The sequence below is a fragment of the Schistocerca piceifrons genome, chromosome 2, assembly GCF_021461385.2.
Source record: "Schistocerca piceifrons isolate TAMUIC-IGC-003096 chromosome 2, iqSchPice1.1, whole genome shotgun sequence".
NCBI classification, from domain to species: Eukaryota; Metazoa; Arthropoda; class Insecta; order Orthoptera; family Acrididae; genus Schistocerca; species Schistocerca piceifrons.
Window position 1 is genome coordinate 79,959,896 of NC_060139.1, and position 18,694 is coordinate 79,978,589.

General features: G+C 43.4%; 1 long non-coding RNA gene across 1 annotated transcript in view; it reads right to left on the reverse strand.

The window, feature by feature from the left end:
- LOC124777845 overlaps nt 1-18,694 on the reverse strand; it is a 263,874-nt gene that overhangs the window by 139,873 nt on the left and 105,307 nt on the right. Inside the window, exon 2 of the long non-coding RNA XR_007015788.1 lies at nt 1,412-1,493. This is a non-coding gene — a long non-coding RNA (uncharacterized LOC124777845). The remainder of the gene's footprint in view (nt 1-1,411; nt 1,494-18,694) is intronic.

The window sequence follows — 18,694 nt, forward strand, 5'->3', positions numbered from 1 at the left end:
ATTAAAGAAATCACTAATGTTTTCCTGTTGCAGCCACTATACAACTCACTTTTTTTCGCTGTTACGTTTCGTATGGTTAGCGAAGCCTTCAGTAGGCACAGTTCAAAGAGTATTTATAACTTATCTGTATATATTCTCAAGATTATTAAATAGGTGTATGTGGTTTATACCGTTTGTGTAGAATAAAAGTGCGCAAAGTGGACACTGTTTGTTTATACAATTGAGGTCTGAAATAGCCGGCTCTACGGGAGAAAACTGCAAAGGTTTAGGTTTGGTACGGGGAACAATATAACTTACGGATTAGTAAGCACTAGTGTCAGAAGGAACTAGACTGCACTTGGCTGAAGAATTGAATAGAGTTTGATGCGTGCACAATTACTGGGCGAACGGTATTACTTCTTGTTGAAAATCCTTACTGTTCTGCTACTTAAACTTTTTAAACGTATTTCATCTAAAAAAAAGCACACATAATTTTTAAGCATAAGTGATCAAGCAGTTAGTTGACAGAAATCGCAACAAACACATTTAATACAGACGACCTACAAACGCACCAAGATTTAAATTGGAAGTCTCTGCTATGGTGAGCTGCATATATGCAGCGCATAAAAGCTGCTTTGTAACAGAGAAATTATAATACACATTATTAAATAAATCGACCTCGGATGTTATGACTTACTTAAGGGATGGATAGCCAGCCGGTGTGGCGGAGCGGTTCTAGGTGGTTCAGTCTCGAACCGCACGACCGCTACGGTCGCAGGTTCGAATCCTGCCTCGGGCATGCATGTGTGATGTGTGTGATATGGTTATGTTCGCTAGGTTTAAGTAGTTCTACGTTCTAGGGGACCGATGACCTCAGATGTTAAGTCCCATAGTGCTCAGAGCCATTTGAACCATTTGAACCATTTGAGAGATGGGTACTATTAAGATGCTTTAAAATTAGCCGGATATGCATACACTGCAGTTTTCTTCAGCACCTATAACTGATGGAAACCATTTTCGTAAGAAATACTCAAGATGTTAGATATAATTGCTTCTAACAGGTTGGGAAAAGTATCATAAGAAGTGGCTCCAAACTTGCAAAAGAGACCAGTGCTACACCTGCAGTAAACAACAGAGATAACTGTAAATAGCTCTTCTATCTTAATTATAACTCAAAAGTGTAGTCAATCTATACGAAACAAAACTCTCGCGTTGTCTAGAAGCAACTGACGCGTGGAAAAACAGTCGAGAAGCGGAGAGTGGACATTAGTGGCACAGCTAAAGTGACAAAATGTGAGAATTAACTACGCAGTACATGAAGAAGTGCATTCGCATCCACTTTCTGAACTATACTATACTTCTGCTTCAGATGGAAATGGTTATGACAACTGTGTATAGGTGAGACAGAGATCACAAATATATATTTGCTCACCAGTTATTCCAGTGCCCATTGTAGTCAGTACTTTATCCAGCTTCATCCACCTCTCGGCTCACGTGGATATGCATCTGGATACCTGAAAAAAAAACAAAGAAATGTTCAGTAAACAAACAGACGTAGAAACCTATTAGAAGAGTGGAAATTCGTAGAAAAGTACAATATGTCGACCTGACATCGAATTTAAATCCGTCGAGGTAGGGAAGAACTTAAACAGTAACGTGTACTTACGGCTTATTACTATTAATTATTTTCATTGATATTTACTCAAAATTGAAACTTATAGGTAAGTTCGTCAAGACAGTTCTCTGAATCAAGTGTGTAATTCAATTACTTAGCTAAGCGTTCACAATTAACCATCTGCACGCTTTGAATAGGCCTAGTAATTTTGGCAAAATTTATATAACAGACTTTCATAACTCTTACGTGATAGTCATGAAGAACTCATCATTATCTCAACTGAAAGTGAAAACACAGGCATAGAACTTCGAGCATTCGGGAACTAGTAGTAGAATGCAAGAGTCACAAACCTGAGATTTCCCATTTAACAGTGCAATGAAACAACTATTGTACAATATTGAAGTCTGTGAGACTTGTAGTCTGTTCAACAAAAACTAAAAATAACAAATATAAGCTTGCGGTTACTTCTTCGACCATAGATATTGGTAGACTGGTCATGACGTATATTTCGTGGCACCAACATCTCTACTGCTATACCACTTGACTATTGGCAAAACAATGGTGGTACCCTGTTGTGCTTATGGTTGTACCGAGCGTTTTGTGAAGGGAAGTAACATTAAATTTCACGTGTAAATATTATTAGTATAATTTAGCGGCATTTCTTGAATACTGATAAACTATTGTGTGTATCATATCCTTAGCCAGAACGCCACAGTTACGTGAATTGGCGGTTTGAAGTGCTGTGTGTGTTTCCAGGCGCACATTGCAATCGTATATATTTCTTGAAATGGTAAGCTGCAAAGCTGCTTTTTCTCTTTCGTATAGGTTTGCAAACGATGAAGGGCGCAGGCAGATGTGTATACAGGCAATGAAACGAAAAGATTTCAAGCCTTCTGCGCACACACGCATCTGTTCGAAGCACTTTGAAGAAGATATATATATATATATATGTATATATATATATATATATATATATATATATATATATATATATATATATCTAAAAACAAAGATGATGTGACTTACCAAACGAAAGCGATAGACACACAAACAAACACAGACATACACACAAAATTCAAGCTTTCGCAACCAACGGTTGCTTCGTCACGAAAGAGGGAAAGAGAGGAAAAGACGAAAGGATGTGGGTTTTAAGGGAGAGGGTAAGGAGTCATTCCAATCCCGGGAGCGGAAAGACTTACCTTAGGGGGGAAAAAAGGACAGGTATACACTCGCACAAACACACACACATATCCATCCGCACATATACACCTCTATATATATATATATATATATATATATATATATATATATATATTGTGTGTGTGTGTGTGTGAGAGAGAGAGATATTTATTACCAATAACCCTTCCCACTCCAAAAGCAATGGCAATGTTCATTGCTACTACATAAGAAGAAAGGATGATTTTTACTATCCTGGATTAAATCTGACTTTGGTACAAAAAGGGGTGAATTATGCTGCTATTATTTTAAAGAACAATTTGCAAAAACAAGTTAGGGGTTTGATTTCTCATCAGGGTTTAGTTTTATTTTGTACTTCCCAGTTACAAAACATACGAATGTCAGAAACAAATACTGAATACCATTTGCAAAAAGGTAGTTGTATGGCCTATGTTTGTTTCCAGATAATAAGCTGTAATGTATGGGATAAATAATATGCTGCTACAAAAATCTTTGGTCATTTACCAAAAAGCATTAAAAGCCTGACAGATAGCCAACCAGCATTTAAAATCAAACTAAAAGAATCTATGAATGACAGCTCCTACTCAGTAGACAATTTTTTAGGTATAAATAAGTGATTGGAAGAATTGTCATGTAATGATAGGTCTACCTTTCATTAAACTGACACATCATTGTGAAGTATCGTATTCATGATCTGTGGAACAAGTATTCATGTAAGTAGGTACTGATTTTGTAGATATCTTATTTACGAAACAAACTGTTTAAACCAAAAAAGAGCTTTCAAATGAAACTGCTTTACGTTTTGTGGGTGAACGACACAATTGAGTTCGTTACATTCGATGTGAACACGTGTGTTTACGTTACAGGTTTCGTTGTTCATGCCGATTTATGGAGTCTATAACACTTTCTACAACCAAGGCACTAAAACACACACACGCATTATTTACATTTTATGCAGTGCATAACGCGTATTGTTAGTAGAGAATGCATCTCATAATTGGTAACACTGAAATATTCACGGCGAATATATTGCCGAACATCGAAAGTGTTTCAGCAGTTCACAAAGTTCATTGTGTACTAATGGCTGTAAAACTAAATTTGTACAGTGGTTACGCAATAATTTATCACTTCTAGCTGTGTTTACATAAGCTACATTTAATGTGGTGAAGTTAGTAGGAAATCCACTGAGAAATACTGGAAGTGAAACCAGGAATCAGAATGCTGCCTTGAACTCCCGTCGACGTTCTGCCAACAGTCACGTGATTCTATGTTGCAGCCACGCCAGATGTATAGCCGCTGCACTGCTTGCCCAATCTATTAGTATCTATGGTCGAAGGGTTACTTACCAAATAAATTTTCAATTTTTGAATGGTATTCAGGACCCATACATTGTTTCCAAAGAATGTACACTACAGGCACAGAAGTTCGGCCTGACACCTCACAGAAGCAGCAGTTGTCTCGTAGACAGCTGAATGTGACAGTTTTTTCCTTGTTATATGAGATGTCTTTGACTTTTTAGATTCTTTATTGTACTCACAATCAGATACCAACAGTTCTGCTTAAAACCAACTAATACTTAGTCAGGAGGAGGCCATGATGTTACCGTGAGAAAATATTAAATACGTGAAGCTGTATACAGGCACTAAGAACGCAAATATTTTCAAGAGAGTACTACGCCGTACATATACAAGAGGACACTTTACATCCCAGTAAGGCGTGCACTGTCCGAGTGAGATGTGTGATATGCTGCCGTTGATTTCTATGAGACGCAGAAAGATCCGGTTACAGAAATACCAGTAAACCCCTGATTCTTTAAAGAATCGAACTCTCACTTATAAAACAGTTTCAAACTTCTGCTAATTTAACGAGTTAAATATTTGACGATAAACATATAAGTGACAAAAAGCTTCGGAAAGGATTGAAATTATGTTACAGTTTGCTGGACGTAGCTAAGTGCTTCCATTATCAAACACTATACGCGTATATTCTGCATAATATGCGCTTCGTTTTAAGTATCTCAGCGTTTATGATGTGTCTTCTGAACCATGTGTCGTACAATGATATAATTTTGCAAATAATTCTGTGTTGTGTGTGAACAGTGACTGCAAACTGTGTTGCAAATACAGTTAGTAGTAAAAATGTAACAAATTAAAACGTCATACCTGATGCGACAGGTTTACAGCTTGAACAGTAAAAATGTAGTAGAGCCTAAGCGATAAGATTTTTTTTCCTTTCATCATCTTGTGGGTGGCGTAAGGGTGAAAACGTTTCGTAACGGTTTTAAATTATGTGTAAAATTTGTTGCATGTCGGTAAGTCTCAAATACTGGGTGAATATAGTCTGGGTATTTGGCGCAAGACGTGTACACAGTTTATAACGGTAAGACTTTTCTTACTGTGTTGAACCTTTCACAAAAGATTATACGTCTTAATGAATAGATTACGTCAGAATTTCAATTTTTTAAAATTCGGTCACTATTTATATGAAATTTTGGAAATATAATTTTTGTTGTCCCTCTAAGTCTAAGGCAACGTTAAAATGGGTTCGGGTTCTGTGCCCAGTCGCTTGGTGATACGGATAGACGTCAGTGTGCAACTGGATCAGGGTTTGCCTACATTTACAGTTCACCCTACGAACTAGAACGTTTATCATACAAAATAGCAGACTCGTCATTCATTCAGATGATTAAATACTGTCTGAAGTTATTAAATAGGTCAATGGAAACTGAAAATAATGTAATGAAGCAAAGGTGTAAAAAAATTATCGGAATCAAAGTCACGCAAATTGTTAGAGCCACGCTGTGGTAATAGGTAAAATTAAGAAACAAAAGTAGCGAAAAATTTTAATATTTTCATGGAATACAAGAAAAAGAAGTCATTTTGTTATCAAGCAGTTGTTTTAATTGTTTGTTAGTGGAGACATATGCGGTTCGCCCAAACCTGGTCTGAGCATAGCCCCCCCCCCCCCCCCCCACCGCTGTCTTCAAAGAACGCACCGCTTAGTTCAACAGCGAATATCCTCATTTTTCGTATGTCTTAGGTCAACAGCGAATATCCTCATTTTTCATATTCTCTAGTATTTCCTGCGGATAAGCTGTTTCAGGAATAACACTGAAACTCATCAACATTTCTATTTCTAAATTAAAAATGACTTGAGGTACGTCTAGGGTATTTTCACGATACTACTTAGAACCTTCATCGAGGTTGCTGAAATAAGGTTCTGTCCCTTTCTATCCAGTGGGGTTGAGAATTCTAACATTTACGACGAGCCTGGGGTACTCGCCGAGGACACAAGCTTGTAAATGTTTTAGCCATTTTTCTTATATTATGGCCGACTTCACCATTTACTTTACTCAGATTAAGATGTGTCGAGCTTGGCAGTTACCTTAGAAAATAGGGTTGGTTGATGCTTTCTGTATGTACTGGACTAATGGACACAATCTCTCTTCTCTAATTTCGTAAGTTTGTGATGAAGCGTAGCAGAGATCGTCGGGCTGAGAAGGAACATGAGACGACGTCTTAGACAAAACTGTGCTTGTATCGGGCGTTACACGTGGTTGAATGGAGTTAAAACAATCATTACTTACAAAACCTGAAGCAAATTAGAAGATGAAATGGGCAGTCCTCACGGTCATTGTGGTTCGTCATATGACTGTTGCCGAAAATCGCTCTTTGCTTGGAAAGTAATGGTAATTACATAAAATGCTTAAGCAAAACTATGTTCCGATAAGAGTAGTAATTATAATGGCTGTACCCTCCCTGAGAGAGGACAAATAAATATCGGTAATGTTAGGCGATTGTATAATAGCGGAAAAGAGATGCTATAGTTTGATCAAGGAAAGCAGGGCAAGCAGCGTAAGACTGCTTTGCCTTGTGTGTTCCGTATACAAACACGACGTAAAGTAAATAATAGTCCATAAACAGATTTGTAAGAACCCAGTTTTTTGCATCTAATAGACGCTAATTTGTATTTCATGTTTTGAGAAGGGTGGAATGAACTTCGCTCTTACCTCGTTCAAGAGAAATGTTTGAGTTGCTAAAAGTTCGTAGACAGGAACTGTTTTAGAAGCGGACAAGTCTTTGTGACGTCCACGATAAACTCAACTGATTGATTGTACCCTACAGGGTAATGACACAAATATTATCCAACTATAAGATAAAATTTCAGCCTTCAAATTGAAACTACTGTGATGGAAGAAAAGGTTGAATAATTTTCTCACTGCTCTTTACACGTTTTTAGAAGCCAATGACTTTAATTTAAGTGAAGAATTTAAGTGTGTGTCTGTGGAACGTTTAACTGAACTCATTGATTACATTTTGGGTATTTTCCAGAAGAAGCTAATCAACACAACTGGATCAAAGCCCCTTTCAATACAGAGCTTCCATAACCACTTCCCATTGAGGAACAAGAGCATATTACTGATATTTCTTAAGACTTCTCATTGAAATCGAAGATCGTTTCAGTACCACTGCTTCAGTTTTTGCACGTGGTGTACATGGAGCATCTGGATGGGAGTAAAAAGATCCACTGAGTTTTGATACCTTTTGCAAAATTCTACATATATGAGGTTGTTCTTTTCAGCATTGATAATCATCGACACGAAATAAATATCGCTAATGAATGTGGAGAAAGAGATGCGTGTCACAGTTATCAATCTTGTGCCGAGATTTGAAGACCTGATGATGTAGAAGGAAGCCCACCCATCTCACTGGCTTCGTTGTAAGAATAAGACGTAATAACAATGGAAATTACTCATTTTGTTACGAGACTGAAGTTTATTTGCCCTGAATTTCGAGTCGGATATTATGTTTAAATGAGCTCCGCATGTTCGTGTTGAGGTCAAGGGAGCCAAGGAGCAAAAATTTCGAAAACCATTGGACTAGCACATACACACTACTTCACTGACGTAATTTATGTCATCGATGGTGGGCCACTTGCCCGCCTATTACTAGTTCCACACCATCGCGATCAGTGAGTTCTTTTGTGGGGTCCTCTGAACTGAGTAAGTGAGTTGCACTTGTAGCCGCGGGTGGCCCAGCTAAGACAGCAAAAAAAATTTCCCTGGGACTCAGACACTAAAAAAAAAAGAAAAAAAATGACGTACCACTAAGGAGTTATCCGAATGGTGCAGAAATCGGTAGATGTGAAGTACGTGGACAGACATACGAATGATTACAATTTCGAAAAGCTTCGATGATTTGTTCAAGATAAGGAGCTTCACAAAATGAGCAAGTCAATTACGCGTTGGTCCATCTCTGGCTCTTATGCAAGCAGTTATTCGGCCTGATATTCTTTGACAGAGTTGTTGGATGTCCTCCTGAGGGATATCGTGCCAAACTCTGTCCAACTGGCACGTTAGATCGTCAAAATCCGGAGCAAGCTGAATGGCCCTGCAAATCTCCAAAATTCTCAACAGGGGAGAGATCCGGCCTCATGGCCAACGTACGGTTTGGTAAAGAGGAAAACAAGCAGTAGAAACTCTCGCTGAGTGCCGGCGGGCGTTATATTGCTGAAATGTAAGAGCTGGATGGCTTGCCATGAAGAGCAACAAAACAATGAGTAGAATATCGTCGACGTACTGCTGTGATGTGAGAGTATTGCAGATGACGGCCAAAGGGGTCCTGCTATCAAAATTAATGGCACCACATACTATATCACTCCTGGTTGTGGGGGGCCGTATGGCAGGTGTCAGTCAGGTTGGTATCCCACAGCTGTTCGGCGCGTCTCCAGGAATGCCTTTGATGGTCATCGCTGCTCAGTTTGAAGCGGGACTCATCACTGAAGACAATTCTACTAAAATCAAAGACAACCGACGCCGAAGATACATCTGGAGATGCCCCGATCAGCGGTGGAATACCAACCTGAGTGTCGCAACCTGAGTGTGACAACCAGGAGTGATGGCCTCGGGTGCCATTTTTTTCCTTGGTAGGACCCTCTGGTTGTCATCCGCCGTACTCTTACAGCACAACGGCACGCCGACGATGTTCTACACCCCGCTTTGTTGCGCTTCATGTCAAGCCAACCTGGACTTACATTTCAGCAAGATAACGCCCGCCCGCACACGGCGGCAGTTTCTACTGCTTGTCCTCGCTCTTACCATACCCTACCTTTGCCAGCAAAGTCGCCAGATCTCTTCCCAGTATTTGGAGCATTATGGGAAGTGCCCTCCAATGAGCTTTGGCGATTTAACACGCCAATTGGACAGAATTTGGTACAGCTGCCGAGAATTCTTCCGGGTTGTATGGCCGTGGTCCATGGAACTCTTTTATCCCTGACGTTTCGTCCAAAGCTACGTTGGACATCTTCGGAGGTACTCCTGGTAAAAGAAGCTATGAAACTCAGCGATGTATGGACAGTGGCGCTATAGAATCGATGACAAGTTCTTATCTTTCACGTACTATGATCGATAGATATATTTTATCCGTGACAAGGTTTATCTCTGCTATCATGTGAAATCCAGATCACGCCCACTTTACACGGTATTTAGGCCGTTCTTCGACGTCCGACTCGTCAGTCGGCAAGACTCGGCACAACCAGGAGTACCTCCAATGATGTCAAACGTAGCTTTGGACGAAACGTCAGTGATAGAAGAGTTCCATGGACCACGGCCATACAACCCGAAAGAATTCTCGGCAGCTGAAACAGCCGGTCTTTAAAGTTTTCATTGTAGAATTTGGTACGACATCCCTCAAGAGGACGTCCAACCACTGTATCAATCAATGGCCACCGGATAACTGCTTCTTTGAAGACATGAGGTGGACCAACGCATCAGTGGCGTGCTCAGTTTGTGAAACGTTTTCTCTTGAATAAATCATTGAGTCTTTCTGACATTATATTTACTAAGATGGTATCTGTTCTTTCGGACATGTCCGAAAGAACAAATACCATCGGTGACCAAGCAGCTCGTTAGAATGAAATTACAATGAAATGAACACCCTTAGCTGCTTACTGGCGTTGACATACGTCAATGGGGACAGATGAAAATGTGTGACCCCACCGAGACTCGAACCCGGGATCTCCTGCTTACATGGCAGACGCTCTATCCATCTGAGTCACCAGGGCCACAGAGGATAGCGCGACTGCAGGGATTTATCTCTGGCACGCCTCCCGCGAAACCCACATTCGCAACGTATTGTCCCGCACTACATTCGTTGCGCCCCCACCCATTATACTCATTACTCGCGGCGCGTTGCCGATTGCCCGTAAGAGTTCGGGCACTGTTTGTGCATTCGTAAAGAAGAAGAAGGTGGTCAAGTGGCCGGTGAGTCTTAACTATATATTTACTAAGATGGTATCTGTTCTTTCGGACGGGACAATACGTTGAGAATGTGGGTTTCGTGGGAGGCGTGCCAGAGATAAATCCCTGCAGTCGTGCTATGCTCTGTGTCCCCGGTAGCTCAGATGGATAGAGCGTCTGCCATGTAAGCAGGAGATCCCGGGTTTGAGTCCCGGTAGGGGCACACATTTTCATCTGTCCACGTTGACGTATGTCAACGCCTGTAAGGAGCTAAGGGTGTTCATTTCATTGTACTTTCTGGCATTGTCGTTATTTGTTAGTGTGTGCATTCGAAATTACTTCGTGCTGCGATGGCCTTTATTTATTTACTTATTTAGCGTGTAGCTCGACACAACAAAAATATTGCCGCCTCAGAGCTTTTCCACAGATATTACAAGAAAAAACAAAAGGCAATTAAGGCTAAAGAAAAGTCAGGAAACAATCCTCAGTAATGAGATGTTTGTACTGGGCGGTACATATTACGAGGTGCATTCAAGTTCTAAGGCCTCCAATTTTTTTTCTCCGGACTGGAAAGAGATAGAAACATGAGCATTGTTTTAAAATGAGGCCGCATTCATTGTTAATACGTCCCAGAGATGGCAGCACCGTACGGCAGATGGAATTTTACCACCAGCGGAGAGAATGAGAACTGTTTTAAATACTTAAAATGGCGACGATTTCCTTACTTGAACAGCGTGCAATCATTCGTTTTCTGAATTTGCGTGGTGTGAAACCAATTGAAATTCATCGACAGTTGAAGGAGACATGTGGTGATGGAGTTATGGATGTGTCGAAAGTGCGTTAGTGGGTGCGACAGTTTAATGAAGGCAGAACATCGTGTGACAACAAACCGAAACAACCTCGGGCTCGCACAATCCGGTCTGACGAAATGATCGAGAAAGTGGAGAGAATTGTTTTGGGAAATCGCCGAATGACTGTTGAACAGATCGCCTCGAGAGTTGGCATTTCTGTGGGTTCTGTGCACACAATCCTGCATGACGACCTGAAAATGCGAAAAGTGTCATCCAGGTGGGTGCCACGAATGCTGACGGATGACCACAAGGCTGCCCGTGTGGCATGTTGCCAAGCAATGTTGACGCTCAACGACAGCATGAATGTGACTTTCTTTTCGTCGGTTGTGACAATGGATGAGACGTGGATGCCATTTTTCAATCCAGAAACATAGCGCCAGTCAGCTCAATGGAAGCACACAGATTCACCGCCACCAAAAAGAATTCGGGTAACCGCCAGTGCTGAAAAAATGATGGTGTCCATGTTCTGGGACAGCGAGAGCGTAATCCTTACCCATTGTGTTCCAAAGGGCACTATGGTAACAGGTGCATCCTACGAAAATGTTTTGAAGAACAAATTCCTTCCTGCACTGCAACAAAAACGTCCGGGAAGGGCTGCGTGTGTGCTGTTTCACCAAGACAGCGCACCCGCACATCGAGCTAACGTTACGCAAGAGTTTCTTCGCGATAACAACTTTGAAGTGATTCCTCATGCTCCCTACTCACCTGACCTGCCGCCTAGTGACTTTTGGCTCTTTCCAACAATGAAAGGCACTCTCCGTGGCCGCACATTCACCAGCCGTGCTGCTATTGCCTCAGCGATTTTCCAGTGGTCAAAACAGACTCCTAAAGAAGCCTTCGCTGCTACCAGTGAATCATGGCGTCAGCGTTGTGAAAAATGTGTACGTCTGCAGGGCGATTACGTCGAGAAATAACGCCAGTTTCATCGATTTCGGGTGAGTAGTTAATTAGAAAAAAAATCGGAGGCCTTAGAACTTGAATGCACCTCGTACTTCGCGGAATCCTAATACGACGTAGGTTCTTTCACGAGAGGACAAAGACAGTGCGTGTGAACCGACACACACATTTGCTGCGAGAAGTCACCCGGGGGATGCGAGAGGCGCCGCCCCTAGAGGAGGGGTGACGGCGAAGTCGCAGCGGCAGCCGCGGCGCTAAGAACACGTGCGCCCGTGACCTTGGGGTGGGAGGCTCGGGCCGAGCGCGGAAGCCGGAGAATTCCTGCCGCCTGCGGTGAAAGGCCGAGTAATAAGAGCCACGCTGAAAGGGCTTCTCTGCCGTAATGGAGTTCTGAGGCAGCGAATACCTCGGAAAGGAGCGCACGCGGAGAATAAAGCGAATGCGCAGAAAGGAAGGAACATTCTTAGGTCATCTCAGCCCGAGAGGGCCGCAAGGAGACACCGGAGGCCGGGAGCCCTGAAACACACCACACACTGGCATCAGGCAGTGTTTGTCTTGTTATTTTAGCGGTGCTGAATCTTGCTGAAATGCGCCGTTGTTTTTCGATCAAAAATCGTACGGGTAGGTAGAGGCGTCAAATTTTGGAAAAGAAATGGGAATACAATAAACTAGTTCATAATCTTTTCATAGATTTTACAAAAGCATATGATTCAGTATTGCAATCAAAATTGTACAGAATTCTTTTGGAACTTGGAATACCAAAGTAGTATGTCAGACTTATAGGAGCGAGTTTGAAAAACAAAAGGAAGAGTACGCGTGGGGAAATTGGAGTCAGAAGAATTTGTAATAAAGAACGTACTTCAGCAGGGAGATGCCCTGTCTCCGCTACTTTTTAATTTAGTCCTAGAATATATTGTACGAATGGCAGCAAATAATTCAGAGGGTGTGGAGTTAAATGGAAATATTAAGATACTAGGGTATGCAGATGATCTAAACATCATTAGCGATAGGAAAGAATCTGTAACAGCATATGCGAATGCGTTAATCAAGGCTAGTGAAGATGTAGGTCTAAGGATAAGTGAAGACGAAACTAAATACCTGGTTACTACTAGAATGCCAACAGCAGTAGATCAGGAAATGAACACATCTAAGTGTCTAGGCGTGGACATCACTTCGAGAAATCAGATTGAATCCGAACTGAAGAAGACATTACGGGCGGGAAATGCTTGCTACTTCTCACTTAATAGATTAATTTCATCGCGGATATTGTCTAGGAATTTAAAGATTAGAATATACAAAACTATTATTCTACCGGTTATGCTGTATGGGTGTGAGACTTGGTCCCTCACTGTGCAAAATGAAAAGCCGTTTCGAGTATCTGAAAACAAAATTTTGAGGAAAACTTTCGGAGCAAAAAGGAATGACATTAGCGGAGAGTGGCGAAAGCTGCACAACTAAGAGGTTTACGAACTCTATTCAAGCCCGGCATAATCAGTATTATTAAATCACGTAGGCTGCGATGGGCGGGTCACGTAGCTCGAATGGATGAGGGCAGGGCAGCGCGCAGAGTACTGGTAGGGCACCTAGAAGGAAAACGTCCTCTGGGGAGACCGAGGCGTAGATGGGAGGACAATGTGAAGGAGCCTAGTTATTGAAGGGGAATGGAAGAAAACAGCCCAAGACAGGGACAGATGGCGAAAATACGTTGCTGCGATAATGGAATCTCGAGTCCGGTGTGACCAGTGAGTGAGTGACGGGCAGTTATAGAGAAGATCTAAACATAAATGGCCAAGGAAGATTTTCAACTGCGTACCGTCCAGAAGAAGAAGAACAGGAAGGTCAGTGCTAAAATCGGAAAAATACAAGTAGCAATGCAAGACCGAAATCTCTGACTGGAGGAGAGGAAGGAAAGAGGCCTACGCAGGACTAAAATGCTAACTCTTAGGCGTAAACCGAAGAGGAAGAAAAGAAGAATATGTTGATGAAAGTACCAACTAGCAATAAATACACTGATGGGAAGTAAAAATCGCAAAACACAAAATATAATTACGCTACTGGCCATTAAAATTGCTACACCACGAAGATGACGTGCTACAGACGCGAAATTTAACCGACACGACGAAGATGCTGTGACATGCAAATGATTAGCTTTTCAGAGCATTCACACAAGATTGGCACAGGTGGCGACACCTACGACATGCTGACATGAGGAATGCTTCCAACCGATTTCTCATACAGAAACAGCAGTTGACCGGCGTTGCCTGCGGAAAAATTGTTGTGATGCCACATGTAAGGAGGAGAATGCCTAGCATCACGTTTCCGACTTTGATAAAGGTCGGATTGTAGCCTATCGCGATTGCGGTTTATCGTATCGCGACATTGCTGCTCGCGTTGGTCGAGATCCAATGACTGTTAGCAGAATATGGAATCGGTGGGTTCTGGAGGGTAATACGGAACGCCGTGCTGGATCCCAAAGGCCTCGTATCACTAACAGTCGGGATGACAGGCATCTTATCCGCATGGCTGTAACGGGTCGTGCAGCCACGTCTCGATCCCTGTGTCAACAGATGGGGACGTTTGCAAGACAACAACCATCTGCACGAACAGTTCGACGACGTTTGCAGCAGCATGGACTATCAGCTCGGAGACCATGGCTGCGGTTACTCTAGATGCTGCATCACAGACAGGAGGAGCGCCTGCGATGGTGTACTCAACTACGAACCTGGGTGCACGAATGGCAAAACGTCATTTTTTCGGATGAATCCAGGTTCTGTTTACAGCATCATGATGGTCGCATCCGTGTTTGGCGATATCGCGGTGAACGCACATTGGAAGCGTGTATTCGTCATCGCCATATTGGCGTATCACCCGGCGTGGTGGTATGGGGTGCCCATTGGTTACACGTCTCGGTCATCGCATTGACGGCACTTTGAATAGTGGACGTTACATTTCAGATGTGTTACGACCCGTGGCTTTATCCTTCATTCGATCTCTGCGAAACCATACATTTCAGCAGGATAATGCACGACCGCATGTTGCCGGTCCTGTGCGGGCATTTCTGGATACAGAAAATCTTCGACTGCTGCCCTGGCCAGCATATTCTCCAGATCTCTCACCAACTGAAAACGTCTGGTAATGGTGGCCGAGCAACCGGCTCGTCACAATACGCCAGTCACTACTCTTGATGAACTGTGGTATCGTGTTGAAGCTGCATCGGCAGCTGTACCTGTATGTGCCATCCAAGCTCTGTTTTACTCAATGCCCAGGCGTACCAAGGCCGTTATTACGGCCAGAGGTGGTTGTTCTGGGTACTGATTTCTCAGGATCTATGTACCCAAATTGCGTGAAAATGCAACCACATGTCAGTTCTAGTATAATACATTTGTCCAATGAATACCCGTTTATCATCTGCATTTCTTCTTGGTGTAGCTATTTTAATGGCCAGTAGAGTAATGAAATTTCGGAAATATATTTGTATAGGCAACATATTTAAATGATTAACCATGCAAGGTCAAAAAGAGCGAGATAAGCCTTTGAAAATGTGAGATGCTGGTATACTAAGAACCAGTGTAACCGCCAGAATATTCAATGCAAGCATCAAAACTGTGCTTACATTGTGCTACACAGGTGCCGAATGTCTGTTTATGTGATGGAGTTCCCTGCCTGTTGTTCTTGGTCAGTCAATACAGCGACAGCTACTACTGTTTGTGGATGAGGTTGGAGTTGCCCAATGATATCCCATATGTGCTCGATTGGAGACAGATCTTGTGATCGAGCAGGCCGAGGTAACGTGTAGAGTATCTTGAGTCACAACAGCCCTATATGGGAGAGCGTTATCCTGTTGGAAAACCACCGCTCTAATGTTGTTCATGAACGACAGCACTAAGGATCGAATCAGCATTGAGGGTGCGTGGGACAACCACGAGAGTGCTCCTGCTATCATACGAAACCGCGATCCTGACCATAGCTCCAGGTGTAGGTCCAGTGTCTCTATCAAGCACACAGGTTGGTTGCATACCCTCAACTGGTCTCCTAACACACGCCCACCACTGGCACCTAGGCAGAACCTGGTTTCATCAGAAAACACAACAGACCTCGACGCTGACATCCAATCAGCTGCCGCTTGACACCAATGATGTCGCAAATGGGCGATCATTTGGGGTCAGTGGAATCTACGCTACAGGGCTTCTGGCTCTGAGCAGTCCTTCATGTAGGCGCTTTGTAATAGTTCGTTGTGTCAACGTGGTGCCAGCTGCTGCTCAAATTGCTGATCAAGATACAGTTACGTTGCGCCAGACCCATACGCCGAACACGATGGCCTTCCCTCTCCGTAGTGCCACGTGGCCATCCGGAGCTCGATCTTCTTGCGATCGTACATTCTTGTGACCACCGCTAACAGCAATCTTTTACTGTGGCTACATTACTGACAAGTTTTCTCTGCAAATATACTACACGACCTCGTTCATACTGAGTGAGAAGCAGAAAATGGCGTCTTTGTCGCCTTAAAGGCATTCTTGACTGGCATCAAGTAACAACGTACAATCTCAAAGTCAACTAACGCTCACAACCCTTGCAGCGTGTATTTAACGTGAACCGAGTTGCATCCTCATAGTGGCGCTACTAACGGCTCTGTCATGTGACTGGCTAAATTAGAATACACTCCTGGAAATTGAAATAAGAACACCGTGAATTCATTGTCCCAGGAAGGGGAAACTTTATTGACACATTCCTGGGGTCAGATACATCACATGATCACACTGACAGAACCACAGGCACATAGACACAGGCAACAGAGCATGCACAATGTCGGCACTAGTACAGTGTATATCCACCTTTCGCAGCAATGCAGGCTGCTATTCTCCCATGGAGACGATCGTAGCGATGCTGGATGTAGTCCTGTGGAACGGCTTGCCATGCCATTTCCACCTGGCGCCTCAGTTGGACCAGCGTTCGTGCTGGACGTGCAGACCGCGTGAGACGACGCTTCATCCAGTCCCAAACATGCTCAATGGGGGACAGATCCGGAGATCTTGCTGGCCAGGGTAGTTTACTTACACCTTCTAGAGCACGTCGGGTGGCACGGGATACATGCGGACGTGCATTGTCCTGTTGGAACAGCAAGTTCCCTTGCCGGTCTGGGAATGGTAGAACGATGGGTTCGATGACGGTTTGGATGTACCGTGCACTATTCAGTGTCCCCTCGACGATCACCAGTGGTGTACGGCCAGTGTAGGAGATCGCTCCCCACACCATGATGCCGGGTGTTGGCCCTGTGTGCCTCGGTCGTATGCAGTTCTGATTGTGGCGCTCACCTGCACGGCGCCAAACACGCATACGACCATCATTGGCACCAAGGCTGAAGCGACTCTCATCGCTGAAGACGACGCGTCTCCATTCGTCCCTCCATTCACGCCTGTCGCGACACCACTGGAGGCGGGCTGCACGATGTTGGGGCGTGAGCGGAAGACGGCCTAACGGTGTGCGGGACCGTAGCCCAGCTTCATGGAGACGGTTGCGAATGGTCCTCGCCGATACCCCAGGAGCAACAGCGTCCCTAATTTGCTGGGAAGTGGCGGTGCGGTCCCCTACGGCACTGCGTAGGATCCTACGGTCTTGGCGTGCATCCGTGCGTCGCTGCGGTCCGGTCCCAGGTCGACGGGCACGTGCACCTTCCGCCGACCACTGGCGACAACATCGATGTACTGTGGAGACCTCACGCCCCACGTGTTGAGCAATTCGGCGGTACGTCCACCCGGCCTCCCGCATGCCCACTATACGCCCTCGCTCAAAGTCCGTCAACTGCACATACGGTTCGTGTCCACGCTGACGCGGCATGCTGCCAGTGTTAAAGTCTGCGATGGAGCTCCGTATGCCACGGCAAACTGGCTGACACTGACGGCGGCGGTGCACAAATGCTTCGCAGCTAGCGCCATTCGACGGCCAACACCGTGGTTCCTGGTGTGTCCGCTGTGCCGTGCGTGTGATCATTGCTTGTACAGCCCTCTCGCAGTGTCCGGAGCAAGTATGGTGGGTCTGACACACCGGTGTCAATGTGTTCTTTTTTCCATTTCCAGGAGTGTAGACACCATCTTTCAGATGTAGAAACGCGCCTTCCAACTTCCGTTTATGTCGTGCATCTGCTTCCTGGCGTTGCGGTTGTGTTTCCGTATGTATTTAAAAAGCCTTATTTTAATTTCATTACCGGTTTCGGGCTATCACGCCCATTCCAGATGGGTGCACTCGTCTAATTAAAGCAACGTATTGCATGTCTTTCGCTTCTGCAGCGCAAAGAATGTTTGAATGTTTGAGAAGTTAGCAACACGCGTTGTATTTTTGACTTGAATGTGACTGCAAATGATGAAGTATAATGTGTTGAGGTTTGAATAACACTTAGGCAGTTTTTCGTTCTACTGATTTTTATTTGTGTGAACTAGTTTTCGGCTTATTAGGCCATCTTCGAATAACTACTGGCTATTGTTTACAAGGAGCTTGTTTTCTTACGAACCAAACATTCTGGACTAAGACCCAACGCACATACATACGATCTTTAGTTGTAGTATTGTCTTTGGAATTGTCAAACGGTTTTTTGTCTTTTTGTTCTGTAAAACTGTTCTTTAACATAATAAATCACATTTTATGGTTTGTCAGTATCATGTATGACAACAATTAGAATTATTTAGATTACACATTATTACAAAATTACAGTTTTTGGTATTTGTTGTACAACAGCGATGTTTTCTTTGGCGGCTACATTTTGTTCTTACAAAATTGTGCATTAATATATACCAAATGTTACATTGTTACAGTTGAATTACAGTAAGGAATGTAAACACATAAGGGATATTACATTAAATTGGGGTGTGAATTTGTTTACTATTGGGACACTTTGTGGTTAGTAGCAGGTTTACTTTATTGTGT